Raw genomic sequence first — 8,716 nt, forward strand, 5'->3', positions numbered from 1 at the left:
CACAATTGTCCAATATGCTTCAACTTGAAAAAAATCTATTCAATAAATGTTAACAAGTGGTAAGAATTGCATTTTTTTTAAGCAAATTACTTGCTTACTTATGCCCGTCACCCCTTTGGAGGAACATAGGCCGCTCACCAACATTCTTCATCTAACTCTGTCCTGAGCAATCCTTCCCAGTAGTTATTCATCCTTTTCATATCTGCTTCTATTTCCTGGCGTAATGTATTCTTTGGCCTTCCTCTTTTCCGCTCCACTTCCGGATTCCAAGTAAGGGATTACCTTGTAATGAACATTGGTGATTTCTTTAATGTATGTCCTATCGACTTCCAATGTCTTTTCCTAATTTCTTCTTCAGCTGGAAGCTGGTTTGTCCCCTCCCACAGAAGGCTGTTGCTGATAGTATCCGGCCAGTGAATGTTGAGTATTTTTCATAGACAACTGTTTATAAATACTTGTACTTTCTGGATGATGGCTTTCGTAGTTCTCCACGTTTCAGCTCCGTACAATAGGACTGTCTTGACGTTCGTGTTGAAGATACTTACTTTGAAGTTAGTTGACAGTTGTTTTCAGTTCCATATGTTCTTCAATTGTAGGAATGTGGTCCTTGCTTTACCAATCCTATCCTTTACATCTGCATCAGATCCTCCTTCTTCATCAATGATGCTTCCCAGGTACGTGAATGTTTTCACATCTTCCAGGGTTTCTCCATCAAGTGTGATTGGATTGGTGTTTTCTGTGTTGTATATAAGAATCTTGCTTTTTCCTTTGTGTATGTTGAGACCTATTGATGCAGAGGCTACCGCTAAATTAGTTGTCTTCGTCTGTATTTGTTCGTGTGTATGAGATACGGGGAGTAGATCATCTACGAAGTCCAAATCATCTAATTGATTCTGAGATGTCCATTGTATTCCGTATTTCCCCTCAGATGTCGAAGTCTTCATAATGCAGTCAATCACCAGAAGAAAGAGGAAGGGGGAGAGTAGACAGCCTTATCTGACTCCTGTCCTCACTTGGAATGCGTCAGTCGGCTTTCCTCCACACACCACTTTTTACTGTAGTCTATTGTATAAATTCCTGATGGTGTTGACCATTTTCTCAGGTACTCCATAGTGTCGAAGAAGTATCCATAATGTTCTCCTGCCCACACTGTCAAACGCTCCATGGTCAATGAAGTTGATGTATAGTGACACATTTATACTTCAAATAAATTTACTAAAGATACCAAGTTAATTTAGAAATCAATCCCGTAAAATTGCATTATATACCATCATTATATAAATGATAACATCTTATTTAAAAAGTGTTAATCACAAGAATGGAATTATCTAGGTCGTTATATTACCTAATTATTTATTTATGAGTAAAATGATATAACATTACTAGTTTACTAATTATCAAAATTCTAGTTGTTACGTAGTCACTATAATGACGTACAAGGTAAATGTAACTAATTTCATTTTGTAGTGACTAGTTCAAAATAGAATGCTAAAAAGCAGAAATTGAACATTAATTGTCTGAGTGGACTGTAACGTTCCTAATTACGTATTGTCATACTTTTCTCCTTTTACTTAATTCAGAATATTTACAAACAATCATTTACTTATTTAGATAGCTATACAGAGATCTTGTATTATTTGAAGATGATTTCTACCATGAAAGAGAAATTCAGTGACCTCTAGATAATTGTTTCATTAAGGTTCCAGTCATTACAGTATAGTGTGTAACCGTAACAGTACACTCCAAACTAAACCAGTGACAACAATATATTATAATTGATAATTTATGGGTGTATATAAATCACTACAATCCTCTTGCTATAGAACCAGTAAAAATGAAATAACTGTAATAACCAATTATAGGTGATGATGGTGGCTAGCAGTGGAATAGAGGACGCACATGTCGTCCTATTTGTAACTCGTCAGCTGGATGTAGTTGCTTGTGACTTGAGGGACCATCGAGGCAATCTGCATAGAATACACTTATGCCAATAAGAGACTGATCAATTGCAATCCTAACATCAATAAGAAGATTTGAACAACCAATATTGTAATATCTCCGATTATTTAGCCAATCCAATGTAGGTATATCAGTGTAAGTGGCTATCTGCAAAATGATCAAATTTACTTGAAAACATTCATCTCCTATTGAAAATTATTAGTTCTCTTAATTTTCTAGGGTCTTTACTTTTTATCACATTTTAGGTTCTTTTTAAAAATTCTGCACTTTTCATTAATGAGGCTAATCAAATGCAATTATCGAATAATGTTTTCAACTTAAAACATGCTCATTTTGAGCCATCTCCTTAGTATAGTTCAGTTGATCATTGTGAAATCCCATATTTTAAAATGTTACATCTTTTCCTAATAATAATGAAGTCTCAGTCTTATTACGGTGTGAGCTACTTGTATCAATATAAGTAGTACATATCGTGAGTCAGGAATAGGATGTTTAGCAACAGAAGATTGAGAAGATCGAGGAGGGAAAAACGGAAACACAAAGTAATTAGTATGGAGATGAAGGAACAATGAATTCTTAGACAGTTACTGAACATTTTGCAGATGAAGTACTAGAGTATGGTTTTTCTATTTTGCCAAGTAACTCTGTAGTTTTATTATTTTGATGAACTTTTATCAAAGGGATATTAATTATCTTAAACTGATTAAACAAAAAAACAATGGTTTAATCGATCAACAAAAAATAATCCTAATTCTTCACTTTTAAAATAACTATTTTAGAGTACCCAGGGTTACGTATTAGTAGTAGTAGCGTGATGTGTGCTACTGATGTAGACAGATATAAGTAGTATGTATCATCAATCGAAAGTAAAATGCATGACAGTAGGAGGTTGAGAAGATCGAGGAGAAGAGAATAAGAACATAGAGTGATTGACATGGAAACGAAGAAACAATCAAGTTTAGGATAATTGATTGATATTTTGCAAATGAAGTATTTACTGTATGGTCCTCAGATTTTACTAAGAGATTCTGTAGTATTGTAATAAAAGACATTTTTTCATAGTTGAAATCATGAGCCGATTGAAGCTAGACCACCATGGGAAACCTAGAAGCACTGGACGGCCGTTTTGTCCTATTATGGGATTCCTCAGCAGCGAGCATCCACGATCCCGCACCCACGAGATTCGGACCCAGGACCTACCGGCTTCGCGCCGGAGCACTTAACCGATAGACCACCGGGACGGCATCCAACGGTGTTAAAGTCTAACTTCAACTGGTCAACGAAGTCGAGCAACCGTTCACCAATTGTCTTCAGTGAGTTGATATCTCTACAACAGACTTGGTTGAACTCCACTGGTCACTGCTTCCCACTAGAACTCAAGGAAACATTCCTTACAGTCAGTCATTAGTGAGCACATGGTTATAGATCGTAAGGGGTTGTTGTTCCAGCCTATGTTCACCACAGTACTACTGAACTATTAGTTCTTATTATCAGAAGGGGTTTTGTAGAGATTTCAGTATTTTCATAGTTGAAAGCATGAGTCAATTGAAGCTAGACCACCAAGGAAAACCTGGAAGCACCATCGGATACCGGCTTAGTGGTCTATCGGTTAAGTGCTCTGGTGCGAGACTGGTAGGTCCTGGGTTCGAATCTCGTGAGGCGAGATTGTGGATGCCCACATGCTGAAGAGTCCCACATTAGTTCTTAAACATTATCAAAGACTGTACATTCTTAATTTAAATTCAGTTATAATAAATGAATAATCAATAATATACATTTCAAGTTATCATTATTATCCTTCGAAAAATCAGAACTAATATCACTTATTTGTTATCTTTTCTTATTTTATCGAAATCATATAAATGAATGAGTCAATCAATAAATAATTGATTGATTGATTGACTGATTAATTTTATATATCTATTCGATTCATAAATTGACTAACTAACTAACAGACCAAAATAGATTCAATTATTGTATTACTGACAGGCGAATTCATTCACTTACTAATGACCAACCAAATAAACATACTAACTAACTGATTTTTAACTGTTTTACTTGAAGTGAATGTAAACAACTATACAACAAAAAAAATGAAGTATATACATATGTAACATTATATCATAGAGAAAATATAATAGAACTAACAATAATATGGGGACAACAACAAAAATAAACTGAACACCATCGGAAAAATAAAGAAAAAAAACATACAAAACAAACTATTTAAAAGAAATAATATATAGAAAATGAATTATATATATATATATGTATATTGTTCAGAAAACAGTAACAAGCGTATATATATATATATATATATATATATATATATGTACAATGTGTATATATAAATTTAAATTTAATTTTTTTTTCCAAATTAAAGATTGAACCATATAGGTAATACGAAAAAAAAAACACGCACACAAGAAAAAAAAACTTTATTTTAAAATCTTATTTTTATACTTTCTTTTTTATTTCAAATTCCCCCCCCCCGTCCCACCACCCACCCACCATTCTTTTCTCTTCTATTCAAGAATTTCGGTCAATAGAAAAGACATAAATCGGAGTAAACTGAAGTGGTATTGTAAAATAAGAAAAAAAAGAATTGAAACAAGAAAATACTAAATAAAAGGATAATAATAATAATAATAATAATAAAAACTAGACAGGACAAAATTATTGAAACACGAAAAAAAATAGAACCCAACAAAGAAACTAATCAATTTTCTTATTACCTATTCTGTAAACAAATGTTTTTGTCAATAGATTTTGTATATGTATGTATGTATGTATGTATGTATGTGCGTGTGTGTGAGTGAGTGAGTAAATAAAGTTGATTTACGGTAAAATGAAAACAAATCATCAATCAAAAAAAAATAATTATTCACAAGAAAATTGAAAATGAAATAAACAGATAGACAGATATTTGTTGTGTGATTTTTTTTTCGGTTAGAATAAAAAAAACAAAATAGAAACTAAAAATATGAAAAAAAATTGGCCAATTATACAGAAAAAAAAACTTTAAACTTGTTTTTATTAAGGTCAGTATTGATAAAATGACATATTGAAGTTAAAAAAAAGAAAAAAAAGTGATTGGCTATTTTGTGACCTTTAATTTTACTCATATATAATCATTTATTATCAAGACGAAGCAAACTCAATTATACTGTAGTGAACTAAACACTAGTGAGGGATAATCGAATGTATTTAGACACAAATTATAGGCTATCTCAATAAATTCTGATAACCATACAACTAATAGTTAATTTGCCAAATAATTATCAATTGTCTCAATCTTCACTGTTTCATCTTCTCTAATTCCATTGTTTATGCATTTTCCTACCAATTGCGCTTCATTTCAGTTCTTTCCTTATCGGTCTTCTGCCAAAATACATTCTATGTCTGACCATCGTCATATACAACTTATATGGACATAAGTAGACCACACTACAATACTATCGTTTCTTTTTTTGTGGGCAAATTTATATTCACATAAATCCATACAAATTTTTATTGTACATATTCATTAGTCTGATCCTTTGTAATACACTAAATTAGATAGAATTGAACAGTCGATTTTGGTTGAGATATTTTCTCAGTCAATTTGATCATTTCGATAATTTTATTCGTCTATAGAACGACGAGAATGATATAAAAACTATTAACTTTGAACAGATACTGACCAGTATTAAACGTTATCAAGCGAATGATAATCGATTTAGCTGAATAGTGAAATAGATATATATAAATCATGAAATTTATAAATAATCCTTTATTTATTTAATTAGGATCATTCATGAGTCTATTACAATAAACAATTTAATTAAATATTATAATAATTACTTTTTTCAAAGTAAAAATTGAGTTAATTTGTTTCCTTTTTTAAAAGAAATTAATTTAATAGTTGAGTTCATGAGTCAATTAAAGTTAGACCACTATGGAAAACCTGAAGATGCTGAATGGCTATTTCGTTCTAGTACGGGACTCCTCAGCAGTGTGTGTCCACGATCCCATCCGCTGGATTCAAACCCAGGACCCTTGTTCTTGCGCGCGAGCGCTGAACCTCTAGACCACTGAGCAGGCATCCAACGGTATTAATGTTTAACTTCAGAAATTAATTTATCAAAATGGTTAGATGAATATTTTGTAAGATTCAAAAACCAAAGACCATGAAATAAATGTTTTAACTTAATTCACATCTTTCTTACTACAGTCTTTATTTTTTGAATAATTCATTAGTTGATGTTAATTCATGATGAAAATCAATTTGTTTGAACTGTACAAAATCTCTACAAACTGAGCGCTAGGTAAATAATAACTGTGTACTTTATTGATACCTAGCTTTGAATTGAACGCTTTGTTGTTCCAATGTGAAGCAATGACCGACAGAATTAGTTAATTTAAGAATGACTATCAATAACTAATCGATGGTATTAAATAAAGATTCTGAATCCGTGTTGTTGATGCAACGAAATCGATAGCAAGATAGTTGTCTGTTATAACTTGACTCTTAATGAATTATTTAGTTTATGTTAGTTGATAATGAGAATTATTTATAAATAAATCATGTATTGAATAATATTTCTAAAAAGACTACATAACTACAATGAATCATGTTGGTACTTAGTTTCGTGTTATTGATTTTCTTCATATTACATTGTGTTATACATATAGGCTTCGAAAATCTGATATCGATTTGTAGTTCAAAAAATCTTTCAAATGCCTTGTCAAATAAAGGACGAAAATAAATTTGATAATTGATTAGGTCACAGTTCATTTGTATTGATCATTCATTTATCATTATTTATTAACCATAACTGCAAGATATTGATTATTACTATTGATAAATACTCACAAAATATATGTATGCATGCTTACTTCTATTACTAATATATACAGTTCCTGAAATTAACTTTCTAATTTGTACATTCAATATACTGACTAAATAGTTCTGTCTAATAAAGCCATTGGTTTATGTATCCTACTAAGCGTAGATTGAAAACTTCGCATTTAAACGAGAAAAATCCTTTCGAAGTTCATCATTGAAATGAGATAGCAAAATTTAGACTAAATAATATTCTATAGGGTGTTAATTTGTAGAGGTTGGTCATTAAATCTATAAACAGAATACCTGAGCTTATACGAAATACCTGGTCGATAAGATGGTACATTATATACTCTAGTTAAAATGTAATGAACCTAATGACAAATTTAGTATGATTTGTACTATCTTAGACTACAAAAATAAGAACTGGCATTTTCCACTTTGAGAAAACTTACTTTGTTTAGACTATCAATAAAAACTACCTTACACTCAATGATGTTATTAGGCCTGCACTACTAATTAAACTCTCATATAAAATATATGTTAATTCACAACACTGGTTATGTGAAGTTGAGTAAACCCATCAAAACAAAGTATACACACTTTCTCCAAGTTTGATCTACTTTTTTTATTCGAAACAAGTTAACCGTTCTAGTGGGCGATTAGTACAGTTCTCAGCAAAATAAATTGTTGACTGAATTCGGTTATGAAAAGTACTTCGATTCGTGTAATGCATCATGACAATCAAAAATCTTTGTTCGAATTAGTCATAATCACCATGGAGCCTGTCACAAATGTGCTTTATCTAAAGTTGCATTACCACATTAACTTGAAATAATTGTAGTGCCAATAAGAAAGACTAAATATCATGGTTTGTCCCGCCCCCCCGAAAGATTGCTTGATATTATCATGACACCTAATATTGTATGACGATGCAAACGCAACTTGAATGTCAAAAACAACTCAATCGTCGGAGGTTATTAAACTCACCAACCTATTCCGCATATTTGCCTATAACGGTATATCCGTAAGAAAAGCGTTGTTCAGTCAGTGACTTCACAATACACGAGCAATGCATCGATAGACAGAAACCCACAGATTACTTACACCTTTTATTTCATAAACCAAGTTTCGCAACCATAAACATAATAAAGTATTCTGCAATATACTCATCCTTTGGCTGGCAAACTAACATTTCGACTACATTGAAGGTGGCGCAGGTTGAAATGAGTCAAGCGAGCTTCTCCCAAACACTAACCTACCGAGGTTAATGAGAATTCCAAGGTATGTGGTACTTTCCAAACTGACTTTAAAAAACCTAGAAGTGTTAAAATCACCTGGTGTGGATATATCTAAGGATATGAACACTTCTCGTAAAACATGTCTCTTACTCTACTTAAGGTTGAGGCAGTGACGAGTAGGCAAGGATGATGACGTAATGGGCTTCCCTTCAAGTTCTTATCGTATCATTTGGACAGTAAATACGCGAACGCCGTCAGAGATCCAGTCTAGAAGCATGTTTTTCTTCCAAACTTAGTCCTATGCCTAGTAGGCCACGAAGATGAACAACTGCTATCGGGTCTCCAGATATACGAAGGTCAAATCCCGTCGGCTCTTCATACTGTTTAAGTGATCTCAAATAAATAGTCACACAAGAACTCGGTAAGTGTTTAAGAGGACAGCACACATCGATGGCACTAGGTTCTAGGATCTCAACTAGTGTGCCTGCTCCTCAATTCCACACACGGTTCAGACACTGAAAGTCCCATTCATTTTGAAAAGTGAATTCGGAAGACCTGGGAAAACATTTTGTGAGCCCCATACGTTATGAATGATGTCAAGTGTGGGAGGACTAGAGATTATGAGTTGACAATGAAGACAGAATACTAAGTAGACTTGATTGTGAACAGTGATCTTGAGAGCAGTTGAAGG

This window comes from Schistosoma mansoni, chromosome 3 (assembly GCF_000237925.1).
Source record: "Schistosoma mansoni strain Puerto Rico chromosome 3, complete genome".
In the NCBI taxonomy this organism is placed as follows: domain Eukaryota; kingdom Metazoa; phylum Platyhelminthes; class Trematoda; order Strigeidida; family Schistosomatidae; genus Schistosoma; species Schistosoma mansoni.